We start from the raw sequence: 17,319 nt of genomic DNA on the forward strand, positions 1-17,319 counted from the left end.
CCCCTTTTTTTTTTTGTGTTTTTTTTTTTTTTTTTTTTTTTTTGGGCACTAAAATCACAATTTTCCCCAGTGCCCCCTATAAAAGGGAAGGGGGACACTAAAAGCACCGGCAATTAAAACAAATTAAACTTAAAACGTAAAATCAAATTAAAATTTGGTTGCCGGGCGTGATGATGCACTCCAGTCCCTCCGGTGCCCACCTCTCGCGGAAGGCCGCGAGCGTACCGGTGGACACAGCGTGCTCCATCTCCAAGGACACCCTGGACCGGATGTAAGAGCGGAAGAGAGGCAGGCAGTCAGGTTGAACGACCCCCTCGACCGCCCGCTGCCTGGACCGGCTGATGGCACCCTTGGCCGTGCCCAGGAGCAGTCCTACGAGGAGGCCTTCGGACCTACCCGCTCCCCTCCGCACAGGGTGCCCAAAGATCAGGAGAGTGGGACTGAAGTGCAGCCAGAATTTCAGGAGCAGCCCCTTCAAATAATGGTGAGTTTTTCTTTTACTCCTCTGTGCGATGTGAACAGGTGGCTTGTTCACTCGCGGAACATTTATATACTAAAGAATAGTCAAAAATAAAAACTGCAATGTGCACAGTTTCCTCCACTTGGCACGTCGTGTGTCAACTTGCCTCTGGATACGCAACTGGTAAAAGCTTGAGCACTGCAACCATTAGCTTGAGGCGATCAGTGCTGTGTGACCGTTTAGAAAGAATTGAGATAGTGGAACGGCTCACAGCTTTGAGTAGACGCATATGGCCCAGCTACTGACGGAAGAAAGTAAATTAGGCAATTTCAGGAAGCATTTCTTCAAACAAGGGGTACTTGAAACCTGGAACTTGCCCCCCTAAAATTTTTTGAGGCTGGGGTCAATTGAATATGTCAAAACTGAGGTTGATAGATTTTTGTTAGTCAAGATTAGTAAGCAATAGGGAACCAAGCGGGTAAACGGAGTTAAGATAGAGATCGGTCATAGTTTAATTAAATGGTGGTGAACAGACTTGAGGGGCTGAATGGCCTCCACCTGCTCCTAACAGGTCTATCAGTATCTGACAAAAAGAAACAACAGGATTAAATGTGTTAGGTCTCGATGTTCTCTACCCGAGTGCTGGCCGATATTTATCCCTCAGTCAACATCACTAAAAAACAGATTATCTGGTCAGTATCATTTTGCTGTTTGTGGGAGCTTGCTGTGTGTAAATTGGCTGTCACGTTTCCTACATTGCAACAGTGACTACACTCCAAAAGTACTTCATTGGCTGTAAAGTGCTTTGGGACGTCCTGAGGTCGTGAAAGGCGCTATATAAATGCAAGTTTTTTTTTCTAAGCTTTAATGAAGCTCTAAGAAAACGTTAGCTTATCTTTTCAAATGATGATGGACCTGCTGCAGAATTGTTATCATGTCTTACTTCAGGGTTTTAGCATTTTCAGTTTTCTTTTTGTTTCATTTATAGAGGAGTTATGATGACAGAAAACACATTGGCACTGCTGGGAATGTACACGGCACAGGTCAGAGCCCAAATATTAAACCAAACACAGAATCCAGCTGGCTCCCCATGGCTGACTAAATTGGTCATTTTTCCAACAACAAATTGCATTTCTGTAGCGCCTTTAGCACTGTACAACATCCCAAGGTGCTTCACAACAGCATTATTGGACAAAAGTTAACACCAATAAGGAGATATTAGGACAGCTGACCAAATGCTTGGCCAAAGAGGTAGGTTTTAAGTAGCGTCTTCAAAGGATAGAAACATAGAAAATAGGTGCAGGAGTAGGCCATTCGGCCCTTTGAGCTTGCACCACCATTCAATATGATCATGCCTGATCATGCAACTTCAGTACCCCATTCCTGCTTTCTCTCCATACCCCTTGATCCCTTTAACTGTAAGGGCCACATCTAACTCCCTTTTGAATATATCTAACAAACTAGCCTCAACAACTCTCTGTGGTAGAGAATTCCACAGGTTCACAATTCTGAGTGAAGAAGTTTCTCCTCATCTCGGTCCTAAATGGCTTACCCCTTATCCTTAGACTGTGACCCAACATCAGGAACATTCTGCCTGCATCTAACCTGTCCAATCCTGTCAGAATTTTATATGTTTCTATGAGATCCCCTCTCATTCTTCTAAATTCCAGGAATATAAGCCTAGTCGATTCAGTCTTTCTTCAAATGTCAGTCCTGCCATCCCGGGAATCAGTCTGGTGAACCTTCGCTGCACTCCCTCAAGGTAGAGGTAGAGAGGCTCAGGGAAGGAATTCCAGAGCACGGCCTCCAATGGTGGGGTAAAGGAAATCGAGGATACACAGGAGGCCAGAATTGGGGGAGCGTGGAATTCTAGGAGGGTTGTAGGAGGAGATTACTGAGGTAGGAAGGGGCGCGGCCATGGAAGAAGTTGAAGACAAGGTTGGGAATTTTAAATTTGAGGCCCGAGAGCCAATGTCGGTCAGCGATGTGTGAATAGGGATGACGTGCGAGCTCAGATACGAACAGCAGAGTTTTGAATGAGCTGAATTTTTTGGAAGGCAGCACATATCTGTCCCTGGCCTCACCTCATCCAACTTTTGTGACCTCTTCCAGTTGTATATTTCCATGCAAGCACCTTCCATTCCTCTGAACCATCTTCTGTTTTGTCATTGGTCATGGGTCCAATAGGTCCGTGCAGCAGAGCAGGTCTCCAGTTGTCTTGGATAACCCTTGCTACTGGACCAAGACATAGCTCTGTCAAGGCCGTGTGGTGTAAAACGGCCACCCCAAGTTAAAAAAATCCATGCACCGGCATCTTCAACCCTTCAGGATGTAGTTCGGGATCTGGAATATTAGGTCCTTCATCGAAACACCTGTGAACTCATCCTTTTTTGGCGTGGAAGCAAGTCATCCTCATTTCGAGGGACTGCCGATGATGATGACAATTCAGAGTATGGGTGCAGATGTTACTGGTGTAAATGCAGCAAGCTAGTGCGCTGATATTGATCGCCCGCAACCCAAAGTAAATGAACGACGGGGTAAAAATGGTGATTGTGTGTTCGTGACTTAGGCAATGCATAAAGAGAGGCTTAAAATTGAGTTGGGTTCATCCCTGGTGAATTGGTATGTAAAGCAAGAGCAATGCTGGGGAAGGAAGGATGTAGCTGTCAAAATCTGTCAGCTCATAATTTCAGCTCACCAGCAGTTAGACAAGCAGAGGAATTAATAGGCTCAATAAAGTGGAATTTTCCTCTGGTCAGCATCAACAGAAAGATTAACGATGCTGTTAATGTGAATCTAATTAAACCTTGCCCTGTATCATTATTCCATTTAGTCAGATCGAGCCCACACGGACTCTTGGATGGAATGTTTTAGGAATACTTGATGCAGCTGCGCAGGGCTGATCTCCTTCACTGAGGGGCAAGGTGGTGCTACAAACAATGGGCCAGAATTTTGGGCCGCCCTGACACCGTACTCTGAGTATGCTGGCGTAATCGAAAGTCCCCGCAACTTCCGGGTCTCCGGATTACGTTTGTGCATGCGCGAAATACGGAACTTGCAATCTGTCTAGGTACGCCTTAGCAGATCATCCACACCGCGTGGAAAATCGGGTTTGTTGACGCAGAGTTGGGCTATTTGCCCAACAATTGCCCAGCAATTGCCCACAAAACTTTTACGGCTGGTACAAGCAGGCGAAGGGCATGATTTCATCAGTGTAAGGGTATATATAAGATTTAAACTAAACTTTTAAATTAAAAATGATGCACATACATTTTAAATTAGTTTATGCAAATAGTGGCCTGTATTAACATGTTTAAAATTATTTATCAAAAAATTTAATTTTTATTGAGTTTTTGCAATGAAGAGACTTGAGAATAAGATTGAAATTCAATAAATTTATTTATTAGAATTATGTACATTGTATGATTATTTGGTGATTCCATTGCATATCCTTAGAGGTTTCCCTTCGTAAATGGCTGCAATGGAATCCTTCTTTGTGATTGGAAGACTGGGCCCACATGATCCCAGAGATGCTTCCAAACCGCCTGCGTCCCAGGGATCCTTGGGTCTTTACCCTGTCATCCATCTGGTTGCCCGAGACCGGAACTCTCTACAGCCTGGAGGTAGGTTAGGGAATGTTCCGCAGGTTTGAAGCGTAATCCGGAGGTACACTTCCGAAAGCAATTTCAACCCCACTGTGTCAGTTGATATCCCCCTTCTCACCGGGCGAACATTTCAATTAAATCTGTATTGTTTTTTGCGACTAGACCATGATGAGCCATAACGAGAGGTGAAAAAAACAGCAAATGTTCATAGTCGCAAAAGAAGGATGAAATACCGGCAGTTAAATTACAGCTTACCACCAATATTTAGTCAACAAGGCAAATGGAATCTTGGCCTTTATTGCAAGGGGGATAGAGTATAAAAGCAGAGAAGTCCTGCTAAAACTGTACAGGGTATTGGTGAGGCCAAACCTGGAGTACTGCGTATTTTGGTCTCCGTATTTAAGGAAGGATATACTTGCATTGGAGACTGTTCAGAGAAGATTCACTAGGTTGATTCCGGGGATGAGGGGGTTGACTTATGAGGATAGGGTGAGTGGGTTGGGCCTGTACTCATTGGAGTTCAGAAGAATGAGAGGTGATTTTATTGAAACTTATAAGATAATGAGGGGGCTTGACAAGGTGGATGCAGAGAGGATATTTCCACTCATAGGGGAAACTAAAACTAGGGGACATAGTCTTACAATAATGGGCTGCCCATTTAAAATTGAGATGAGGAGAAATTTATTTTCTCAGTGTTGTAAATCTAGGGAATTCTCTGCCCCAGAGAACTGTGGAGGCTGGGTCATTGAATATATTTAAGACGGAGATAGACAGATTTTTGAGCGATAAGGGAGTAAAGGGTTATGGGGAGTGGGCAGGAAAGTGGAGCTGAGTTTATGATCAGATTAGCCATGATCTTAGTAAATGGCGGAGCAGGCTCGAGGAGCCAAAGGCCTACTCCTGCTCCTATTTCTTATGTCCTTATGTTCTTATTTATCCCTCAACCAACACCACAAATAAAACAGATTGCCTGTTGCACAGATTTGCCCCTGGGGTTGAGTAACAAATTGAGTGTAAATCAGTGTCTAAGCTTATTTGTCTTAGGTTTCAATGCCTCCATTATGGTCAAATAAAAGGGTATTTTAATAGGGTTAGATGAAGAGGGGTGGAAGGAGGCTGGATATGGCGCATAAAAATTGGCATGGACCTGTCGGGCCGAATGGCCTGTTTCTGTGCTGTAAATACTTTGTAACTAGCCTTCCAACACTCACTGGTCCCACGTTACAGAGGACGAGGAACTGACGGACGGCAAGCACCCACAGGATATGATGACAACAAAGTCACTACCCACAGGAGAGGAGGGAACAAAATGGAAGGGGGAAAAGAAAACTGAAAAGGTTCAGCCTTGCCTCAGTGGGTATCACTCTCGCTTCTGAGTTAGAAGGTCATGGGTTCGAGTCCCACTCCAGCGACTTGAGCACGTATTCTAAACTGACCCTTCAAATGCAATACTGAGGGAGTGCTGCACTGTCGGATGTGCTGTCTTTTGGATGAGACATCAAACCGAGGCCCCGTCTGCTCTCTCAGGTCAATGTAAAAGAACCCATGCCACTATCTCAAAGAAGAGCAGGGGAGCTATTCCCGGTGTCCGAGCCAATATTTATCCCTCAGTCAACATCACAGTTTATCTGGTCATTATCACATTGCTGTTTGTGGGACCTTGCTGTGCGTAAATTGGTTGCCGCATTTCCTTCATTACAACAGTGACTAGTACGTAATTGGCTAAAAATCACTGTGACATCTTGAGATTGTGAAAGGCGCTTTGTAAAGGCAAGCCTTTCTTAACATAACTATCAGAAATGACTGAAAGCACTTCCTCGGGGGAGAGGGTTCTCCTGCTGTACCGTCAAATGAGGGAGAGGGTCGGGTACGGTGCGTATGTGCCCCCGAAGCGTACGGCGCGCACCGGGATGCCATCTTAACGGCCGGGCCTTGTAACCGTAACTCTCATTAGAGTCCCGCCAGAACTTGGCAAATGGCCAAATCCACTTCATTCCAAAGAGGCAATTGTCATAAACTAGTACCCAGTATATAATAGCACTCTGAATTAACCAGGAATCTTTCTTTCCCAGGATTTGTAAATCCTGCACGAGTTTGCCCACACCTGAGTGCCTACATTATAAAACTAGGTCATTGTGTGAAGCCACTTGAGATATTTGATGTAACAAAGTGCTACATAATGTAAGCACAGGGTATTATGATTAGTTTAATTGAAAGGTTTCAATCCAACATTGTTCTACTGGGCCACAAATCCAAAACAATTAACGCGCTCAGCGGTGCTTAATGGTTCAGTTTTACTTCTTCGAGAAACAGGCTTCCCATGAACATGATTTTAATTGAGATGCTGCATTTCCGACATGAATTGATTATTTCCGTAATGACAATTGGGCAGATAAGCCGGATACAAAGCACGTTCTTCAAAGCAGAATAGCAAAAAAGATTGTGTGGGTTACAAGCGGTTCAAGAAGGCAGCTCATCACCACATTCTAAAAGGCAACTAGAGGTGGGCAATAAATGTCGGCCTTGCCAGCGATGCCCACCTCCCGAGAACTAAGAGCCCTGAAATCCTGGTTCTGGGCTTCAGAAAGAAAAATTATTTTTCTGATTTTTTTTTAAATTAGAGATTAAAATAAACTTACCTTAGTGGGCAGGATTTTTAACATAAAAATGTGTTTTTAAATGCTATTTTTATATGTTTTTTATATGTTTTAAAACTCCTACCCTGGTAAAAGTAGGCTATGCGCCTGCATTTACCAGGTACAAGAGTTTTAAGGACATTCGCTGGGCAAATAGCGCAATCTCACTCATGCCAATCCTGCGTGTGATGTGTCAAGTCAGAACTTGGCAGATCGGAAAAGCCAGTTTTCGGTGCATGCGCATTGGGTCAGTACACACTCCGTACACACTCCGTACGGACCCGGGGAGGCTGGGATTTCAGGGCTATTAAAAAAAATGTTTCTTCTGCTTTTTGTTCAGAAGAGATTTGTTGAACATATGTGGTAAGAGTGAGGCGTTCTGAATAAATTGGTCTCGATCCTCTTCTAGGCTTGGGAGAGGAGGATAAAAATCAGCCAGATTTCCCATTCTTGATTGCTCTCCAGTGACCTCTGCAGGAAAATGTGCACAAGTGGATATTAGATGAGCGATCGAGCGTATCTGTGATGCACCCTCTCTGCATAGCAGTAGCTTGCCAATAAGCACAGTTTAAAACAGAAAGAAATAACGTGCCTTCATTTAGAGCCTTTAGCAACCTCAGGACACGGCACAACACTTTACAACAACAACAACTTATATTTATATAGCACCTTTTAACATAGTGAAATATCCCAAAGCACTTCACAGGAGCATTATGAGATAAAAATTTGACACCGAGCCGCATAAGTAGAAATTAGCGCAGGCGGACAAAAGCTTGGTCAAAGAGATGGGTTTCAAGGAGCCTCTTTAAGGAGGAAAGAAAGATAGAGAGGCGGAGAGGTTTAGGCAGGGAGTTCCAGAGCTTGGGTCCAAAGCAACAGAAGGCACGGCCACCAATGATTGAGCAATTATAATCAAGGATGCTCAAGAGGGCAGAATTAGAGGAGCGCAGAGATCTCGGGAAGGTTGTGGGGCTGGAGAAGATTACAGAGATAGGGAGGGGTGAGGCCCTGGAGGGATTTGAAAATAGAGATGAGAATTTTGAAATCAAGGCGTTGCTTAACCGGAAGCCAATGTAGGCCAACGAGCACAGGGGTGATGGGTGAGTGTGACATGGTGCGAGTTAGGGCACGGGCAGTTGAGTTTTGGATCACCTTAAGTTTATGTAGGGTAGAATGTGGGAGGCCGGCCAGAAGTACTCAAGCCTAGAGGTAACAAAAACATGGATGAGGGTTTCAGCAGCGGATGAGCTGAGGCAAGGGCGGAGAAGGGCGATATTTAAAGCCAATTCTATCATGTTAAAATTAAACCGTAAAATGATAGTGACAGGAATGTGAAGATTAAGGCTATGGTTATACAGTATTGTGTAGAGAGGACTCAGCAAATCCTTCTCAAAGTTGCTGCAGTGACATTTTATGCTGGCATTCCAGGTTCTCAGTTTGTGAGTCTACTTTGTGAACTGTTGCATTGTATGAAACTCAGCAGCTCTTCTTTAAATAGCATCATGGAATCTTTTACATCCATCTGAGATGACAGACGGGGTTCAGTTCAACATCTCATTTGAAAGATGGCACCACTGACAGGGCAGCACTCCTTAGGTACTGCACAGGAGTAGGATTTGAACCCACGAGCTTCTAACTCCAAGGCAAGAGTGCTAGCCACTGAGCCAGTGAGCCAGGCAGGTGTTTCAGAATGGCAGCTTTACACCCAGGCAGCAAGATTAAAAACATCACCCCCCGATATGATAATTATCTATAAATCAATAAAATTATAGAAATGGTACATCAAACTTCCAATCTCTCTATATTGGTTCAGTCAAAAGGAAAACATTCACGATCCAACAGGAATAAATTCTGCGACATACAGTTCCTCAGCATCACCATCCTTTCTATAACCTTGGAAATAAAATTGATCATAGAATAAATAATATAATTAATAATTCATTCAAAAAACACACAAACTCTTCCATCATATCTTCCAGTCTTTCTGACATCTTCCCTCCCAATACACACTAAACCCTGTGTGTCAGCCATGCTTTTGTTTCTGCATCTGAAGGCTGTGGGTTCAAATCCCACTCCAGCTACTTAAATATCACAGTCTAGTCTGACACTCCAGTGCAGTACTGAGGGAACACTGCACTGTCGAAGGATATAAAAGATCTCATGATACTTTTTTGAAGAAGAGCAGGGGAGTTCACCCCGGTATTCTGGCTAATATTTAGCCCTCAACCAACATCACTAAAACAGATTCTCTGGCCATTATCACATTGCTGTGTGTGGGAGCTTTACTGTGCACAAATTGGCTGCCGCGTTTCCGACAACGCAACGGTGACTGCACTTCGGAAGTGCAGGTTGGACCTCTCTGGTCTGGCACCCTCGGGACCTGAGGAGTAGCGGAACATAGAATTTTACTAAGCAGGGGAGGTCACGGCATACTGGGTACCTGTAGGCAGTGCCCGGACTCCTGAATGTCGCTCCGGATCTTTACTTCTGTTCCTGTATACTATTATAACATGTTTCCCACATTATGTTTCCTGTGTGCCTGGCATTGCTTCCTGTGCAGAGATGGGATTTCCTGTCACATTCTAGTATAGCTCAGCCGATGCCAAAGCCAAAGCCAAACCACGGATGTTTCCAGCCCAGAGAATCCCGGACCAGAGAGGTCCAACCTGTACTTCATTGGCTGTAAAGTGCTTTGGGACGTCCTGAGGTCACGAAAGACGCGATAGAAATGCAAATCTTTTCCTTTAAAAACAACGACCTCCTAGTGCACCCTTCTCCATTAGGAGATAGCTCTATATTAGCCTGCAGTCTTCTATTTGAAAGCCTAGTCAAAAACATTAGTCATTGAAAATGTTAAATAGTTGGTGTATATCCTCTCTTCGATAGTCATTCACGGACCTTGACTGTAGTAACATTCTGCTGTCCGTATCCTAACTCGCACCAAGTCCCGTTAACCCTGTCCTACATTGGCACCCAAGTCCATAATGCTTCAATTTCAAAACATTTTCATCCTTGTCTTCAAATCCCTCCATGGCCTTGTCCCTTCATAACTCTGTATTCTCTTCCAGTCCCACAACCCTTCACGAATTCTGCGCTCTTCCAAGTCTGGCCTCTTCTGTATCCCACACTTTCTTCACTCTTCCATTGGCGGCCGTGCTTTCAGCTGCCTGGGCCCTAAGCTCTGGAAATCCCTCCCTAAAGCTCTCCGCCTCTCCAACTCTCTCTCCTCCTTTAAGATGCTACTTAAAACCTACCTATTTGACCAAACTTTGGGTCACCTGTTCTAATATCTCCTGTGACTCTGTCAATTTTTTTCTGCTAAACGTTTCTGTGAAGTGCCTTGGGAAGTTTTACTGTGTTAAAGGCGCTATATAGACCTCAAGTCGCTGGAGAAATACCACCAATGATGTCTCTGCAAGATCCTCCAAATCCCCTGAGAGGACAGACGCGCCAATGTTAGCATCATCGACCAGGCCAACATCCCTAGCATTGAAGCACTGACCACACTCGACCAGCTCCGCTGGGCAGGCCACATTGTCTGCATGCCAGACACGCAACTCCCAAAGCAAGCGCTCTACTCAGAACTCCTTCACGGCAAACGAGCCAAACGTGGGCAATGGAAACGTTACAAGTACACCCTCAAAGCCTCCCTGATAAAGTGCAACATCCCCACCGACACCTGGGAATCCCTGGCCAAAGACTGCCCTAAGTGAAGGAAGTGCATCTGGGAGGGCGCTGAGCACCTCGAGTCTCGTCGCCGAGAGCATGCAGAAATCAAGCGCAGGCAGCGGAAGGAGCGTGCGGCAAACCTGTCCCACCCACCCTTTCCCTCAACGACTATCTGACCCACCTGTGTCAGAGACTGTGGTTCTTGTATTGGTCTATACAGCCATCTAAGAATTCATGTTAAGAGTGGAAGCAAGTCTTCCTCGATTCCGAGGGACTGCCTATGATGATGATGATAAATGCAAGTTGTTGAAGTATTATGCAGGGTTTAATCCATTCTATGAAACACAATTTGACATTTAATTATTATGTTTTAATTTTGGGGGTCGGGGGAGATGTTGGGTGAGGAGTAGAGATGGGGGTCGGGGGAGATGTTGGGTGAGGAGTAGAGATGGGGGTTATAAGAAGTTAGACAGAAGTTTTCCCATTGGACCCCTGGCTTGTGCTGAGTTAGCTATTCTCAATCAGCAGGGGGCGCTATAACACGCCTCCATCCCCTTATCCTCAGAAGGATAAAAATCACACTAGGTTCCTTCTCCTGACTGTTATTTAGTGAATTAATGCTGAAAATGCGCATGTCTGGTGTGAGAGCCTTTAGGAGAGATGGGGAGGGGGAATATACTTTTAAAAGATTACGGCTGTTAAAGCGTTTAGGGTAATAAATGATCTCCATAACACACAAATTAGTTTGCTATCTAATTAGTTCTGTGGGAGTGAAAGTTATTCATGCCTGATGAGTGTAAGTTGGAAGGAGTGGATGTATGGAATTGAATAGCCGTGACTCATTGCTGTTTGCACTGATTGGAACGACCCCTTTAATACTGTATGTCTCGAAATGAATGTGAGCAGTCACAGGTTGTTGTCTAGCCCAAATGTTGCTCACAGTATTTGGTGCTAAGTTAGCTGTGATGGATTAACCTGTCTCCTTAGCAGCATCTGGTGATTTACAGGAGAGGTATATTTATTCTGCTCCTATTTTGCTGGAAGTAAATGGCAGTCTACCGTGACCAGTGTCATGAATTTAATAAAGAACAGTCCATGACATATGGAGTTGGGAATGCACTGTCAGTGCTGTGACAATCAGTCCAACCATTTGTTCTGAGATTGTGAACAGATCTGGCAGATAGCTCAAAGAGAGGACTTGCATTTGTGTACTGTCTTTCACAACCTCAGGTCATCCCAAAGCGCCTTACAGGTAAATGCAGTACTTTTTGAAGCCAAACTTTAGCGCCTCAGCAGGAATTACATCCGCACCCATAGCCTTGTTATTCTTGAGCTGTTTTATGGCTTTGCCTACCTCTTGCAGCATTTGGGTTTCACTGAGGTGGTGACGGGTCGCATGCGGGATGGAGTTGAGAACATTCGAGTCAAAGGCAGAGTCTCGATTGAGGAGATCTTCAAAGTGCTCCTTCCAACAGGCCCTGACAGCCTCAGTGTCCTTGATGAGTGTTTCCCCGCTCTTGGCCAGAATTGGGGTGGGGCCTTTGGAGTTTGGCCCGTAGATGGCCTTGGCTGCAATGAAGAATCCTCACATATTGTGGCTGTCGGCCAGTTGTTGTATCTCCTGTGCTTTCTCCATCCACCACCTGTTCTTTAGGTACCGGGTTTTTTGTTGGACTTCAGTCTTGAGCCATCTGTAATGTTGCTTTGCAACTCCCAAGTTGGGTTGTTGCTTGAGGCTCAGAAATGCTCTGTGCTTACGATCTATTAGTTCTTGGATCTCCTGATCATTTTCATCAAACCAGTCCTAGTGTTTTCTGGTTGAGTGACCAAGTGTCTCTTCACAGGCACTGGTTATGGAGACCTGGAGGGCAGACCAAGCGCTGTGGGCATTTAACATCTCAGGGTCATCAAGGCACGCCTGATTAGCTGTGAGGCGCTGGCTGTATAGGGCTCTCTTAACTGGGTCTTTAAGTGCCTCGGCATTAACTTTTTTGCAGCACTGTTTCTGTTATCCCCTCTGCTTTGAGGCTATGTTTATATTGATGATGGATCGTATTAGGCGATGGTCTATTCAGCAGTCATCAGCTCCTGTCAAGGCACGGGTGATGCGCACATCCTTGCGATCCCTGGCTCGGAAGATGACGTAGTCGAGCAGGTGCCAATGTTTGGAGCGAGGGTGCTGCTACGATGCTTTGTATTTGTCCCTCTGGCGGAACAAGGTGTTGGTGATGAGGAGTTCATGTTCTAGACATTTTGTCAGGAGTAGGGTACCGCTGGAGTTGGCTTTCCCTACCCGCTCTCTGGCAATCACGCCTCCCCAGAGGGCTGTGTTTTGACTGGACCTGGCATTAAAGTCATCGAGGAGGATCAATTTGTCACCTGTGGGGACATGGGACAGGGATGTCTCGAGGTTGGAATAAAAACCCTCTTTTTATTTTGTTTGGTTGAGAGACGCTGTTGACGCGAATACATGACCTCATCTCTCTCATTAGGAGGGAGGAGAGCATGCCAGGAGATCTCAGAGATGCAGTGATCGTGACCATCTTTAAAAAAGGGGACAAGTCCAACTGCGGCAACTACAGAGGAATCTCCCTGTTATCAGCCACTTGGAAGGTCGTCTCTAGAGTTCTCCTCTACCGTCTTCTCCCTGTGGCCGAGGAGTGCCTCCCGGAATCACAGTGCGGATTTTGTTCCCATGGGGCAAAATGGACATGATCTTTGCAGCGCGACAGCTGCAGGAAAAATGCAGGGAGCAGTGCCAGCCCTTATACAAGGCTTTTTTTGATCTTACAAAGGCCTTTGACACTGTCAACCATGAGGGCTTATGGAGCATCCTCCTCCGTTTTGGATGCCCCCAAACATTTGTCAACATCCTTCACCTGCTCCATGACGACATGCAGGCCGTCATCCTTACCAGCGGTTCCATTACAGACCCAATCCACGTCCGGACCGGGGTCAAACAGGGCTGCGTCATCGCTCCAACCCTCTTCTCAATCTTCCTCGCTGCCATGATCCACCTCACTGTCAACAAGCTCCCCGCTGGAGTGGAACTAAACTACAGAACCAGTGGGAAGCTGTTTAACCTACGCCGCCTCCAGGCCAAGTCCAAGATCACCCCGACCTCTGTCATTGAGCTGCAGTATGCGGATGATGCCTACGTCTGTGCACATTCAGAGGCTGAACTCCAGGATATAGTCGATGTATTCACCGAGGCATATGAAAGCATGAGCCTTACGCTTAACATCCGTAAGACAAAGGTCCTCCATCAGCCTGTCCTCGTCGCACAGCACTGCCTCCCAGTCATCAAGATTCACGGCGTGGCCCTCGACAACGTGGCCCACTTCCCATACCCAAGAGGGGGTGCCGGGCTGCCTGTTGGCGGCCTGACCGAACACGTGGCCTCCGTTGCCGGATCGACCTTGGAGTCGGCCGAAATTAAAATAAAATGGCGGCCGCGGCAGAGTGCCCTCCCCTTTAAGGGCGGACCTGCCGCCCAGCCTCAGGTAGCTTCCCGCAGGGGAAAGCTGTCGGGGGCAGCGAGCGGCGGCTGCTCTGCTCCCGCGCGGGGCGGAAAGGGGGTCGCCTTCAGTCGGAAGGGGGTTGGCGTGTGCCAGACAGGTGGCAGCACGGGTGCCGTAGTGATGATCACCGCAGGCAAAAACATGGAGGGCAATTTATTAAATATCAGGGACTCCGCGCCCACTCAGTGGTGAGTCCTTACTGATCTGTGGCCGCTGCTTTGAGGCGATCAAGGCTCTTATAGAAAGGGGCAAGTTTAGCCACATGATCTTTTACGCCCACCTGAGAGGGCAGGCAGGACCTCAGTTTAACATCTCATCTGAAAGACAACACCTCTGACAGTGTGGCATGCGTTCGGACTGCACTGGAGTGTCAGCCTAGACTTTTGTGGCCGAGTCTCTGGTGTGCGACTATGAACCTATGAATCTGATTCAGAGGCAAGCATGCTATCCACTGAGCCACAGCTGACACATGAAGGTACTTAACTTAACTATATCTTAACTATGATAATAGACCTAAGAAAATATGATTGACTCTTAACTGCCTTCTGAAGTGGTCTAGCAAGCAACTCAATTGTGTTTTCAGTTCAAACGTTTGCTCCGGGCTCGATGTACATCATAAGGTGCCAATTTTCATATGCATAGAATTACATAGAGTTTACAATACAGAAACAGGCCTGTTCCCTGTGTGAACACTGACCATTGATTTCACAGGCCATTCCAAAATGGCAGCAGGCAGACCACCTGGTCTGTGCCAGTGTTTTTGTAACCCTTTAACTGGCTGCGCGGCCCATTCAATGTTATTCCTTTCTCCCTCGTGTACTTATCTAGCGTCCCCTTAAATACATCTGTGCTATTCACTTCACTACACCAAGTGGTAGCGAGGTTCACATTCTAACCACTCTCTGGGCAAATAATTTCTCCTTAATTCCTTATTGGATTTATTCGTGACTATCTAATATTTATGACCCCTTGTTTTGGACATCCCCACAAGTCTAGCCTATCAAAACCCTGCATGATTTTAAAGACCTCCATCAGGTCACCCTCAGTCTGCTCTTGTGTTAGTAATGAGGCTCGTGTCTGTTCCTGTGTGAACACTGGCCATTGAATTTACAGGCCGTTCCAAAATGGCAGCAGGCGGGAAGTTTCTGCTTGCGGTTTTGGTCTTGCTAACTCCCTGTTCCTGCAAAGTAATGGGGCGGTAGAGAGAGAACACAAGCTTGTATATCTCTCCCAGCCTGGCTATACCTCTCCCTCACACACTGCGATATGTGTGCGCACTATATCCGTGCAGCAGAGCAGGTCGCCAATCGTCCTGGTCAACCCTTGCCACTGGATAAAGGCCTAGCTCTGTCAAGCCCATGTGGTGGCTGGTGTGCAACGGTCACCACACGTTAAAAAAATCCAGGCACAGGCATCTTCCACCCCTGCAGTTCAGGACGGGAATATCGGGTCCTCCATTGAAACAACTGTGAACTCATGTGGAAGCAAATCATCCTCGTTCAAAGGACCGCTTATGATGATGATACCTCTCCTTCAACGGTTTTTCTCCTGGGTCTACAAGCTCCCCAATGGTACGTCCCAAAACTCCATCCATGGTCCCCCACTTATCCGTCATCTACATGCTACCACTCAGCGACGTTATCCACAAGCACAGAGTCAGCTTACACAGGATTCAGGGTTGGTAGAAAGGCACAAAGGGAATACTGTGGAGAGGTGGCCTACATAGACCCAATATCCTCTCCTGCTTGAAACTTTAATTCTGGGCTGGTTTTGGGCAGGTGGGTCATGAGGTGAGTTGGGTGAATCACCCATATTTTTGACATAGATTAATGACCTGGTCTTAGAAATATAGAAACATAGAAAATAGGTGCAGGAGTAGGCCATTCGGCCCTTCGAGCCTGCACCGCCATTCAATGAGTACATGGCTGAACACGCAACTTCAGTACCCCATTCCTGCTTTCTCGCCATAGTAGTAAGGACTACATCTAACTCCTTTTTGAATATATTTAGTGAATTGGCCTCAACAACTTTCTGTGGTAGAGAATTCCACAGGTTCACCACTCTCTGGGTGAAGAAGTTTCTCCTCATCTCGGTCCTAAATGGCTTACCCCTTATCCTTAGACTGTGACCCCTGGTTCTGGACTTCCCCAACATTGGGAACATTCTTCCTGCATCTAATCTGTCTAAACCCGTCAGAATTTTAAACGTTTCTATGAGATCCCCTCTCATTCTTCTGAACTCCAGTGAATACAAGCCCAGTTGATCCAGTCTTTCTTGATATGTCAGTCCCGCCATCCCGGGAATCAGTCTGGTGAACCTTCGCTGCACGCCCTCAATAGCAAGAATGTCCTTCCTCAAGTTAGGAGACCAAAACTGTAGACAATACTCCAGGTGTGGCCTCACCAAGGTCCTGTACAACTGTAGTAACACCTCCCTGCCCCTGTACAAAAATCCCCTCGCTATGAAGGCCAACATGCCATTTGCCTTCTTAACTGCCTGCTGTACCTGCATGCCAATCTTCAATGACTGATGTACCATGACCCCCAGGTCTCGTTGCACCTCCCCTTTTACTAATCTGTCACCATTCAGATAATAGTCTGTCTCTCTGTTTTTACAACCAAAGTGGATAACCTCACATTTATCCACACTATACTTCATCTGCCATGCATTTGCCCACTCACCTAACTTATCCAAGTCACTCTGCAGCCTCATAGCATCCTCCTCGCAGCTCACACTGCCACTCAACTTAGTGTCATCTGCAAATTTGGAGATACTACATTTAATCCCCTCGTCTAAATCATTAATGTACAATGTAAACAGCTGGGGCCCCAGCACAGAACCTTGCGGTACCCCACTAGTCACTGCCTGCCATTCTGAAAAGTCCCCATTTACTCCTACTCTTTGCTTCCTGTCTGCCAACCAGTTCTCAATCCACGTCAGCACACTACCCCCAATCCCACGTGCTTTAACTTTGCACATTAATCTCTTGTGTGGGACAGTGTCAAAAGCCTTCTGAAAGTCCAAATACATCACATCAACTGGTTCTCCCTTGTCCACTCTACTGGAAACATCCTCAAAAAATTCCAGAAGATTTGTCAAGTGTGATTTCCCTTTCACAAATCCATGCTGACTTGGACCTATCATGTCACCTCTTTCCAAATGCGCTGCTATGACATCCTTAATAATTGATTCCATCATTTTACCCACTGCTGATGTCAGGCTGACCGGTCTATAATTTCCTGTTTTCTCTCTCCCTCCTTTTTTTAAAAGTGGGGTTACATTGGCTACCCTCCACTCGATAGGAACTGATCCAGAGTCTATGGAATGTTGGAAAATGACTGTCAATGCATCCGCTATTTCCAAGGCCACCTCCTTAAGTACTCTGGGATGCAGTCCATCAGGTCCTGGGGATTTATCGGCCTTCAATC

This window comes from Pristiophorus japonicus, chromosome 6, assembly GCF_044704955.1.
Source record: "Pristiophorus japonicus isolate sPriJap1 chromosome 6, sPriJap1.hap1, whole genome shotgun sequence".
NCBI classification, from domain to species: Eukaryota; Metazoa; Chordata; class Chondrichthyes; family Pristiophoridae; genus Pristiophorus; species Pristiophorus japonicus.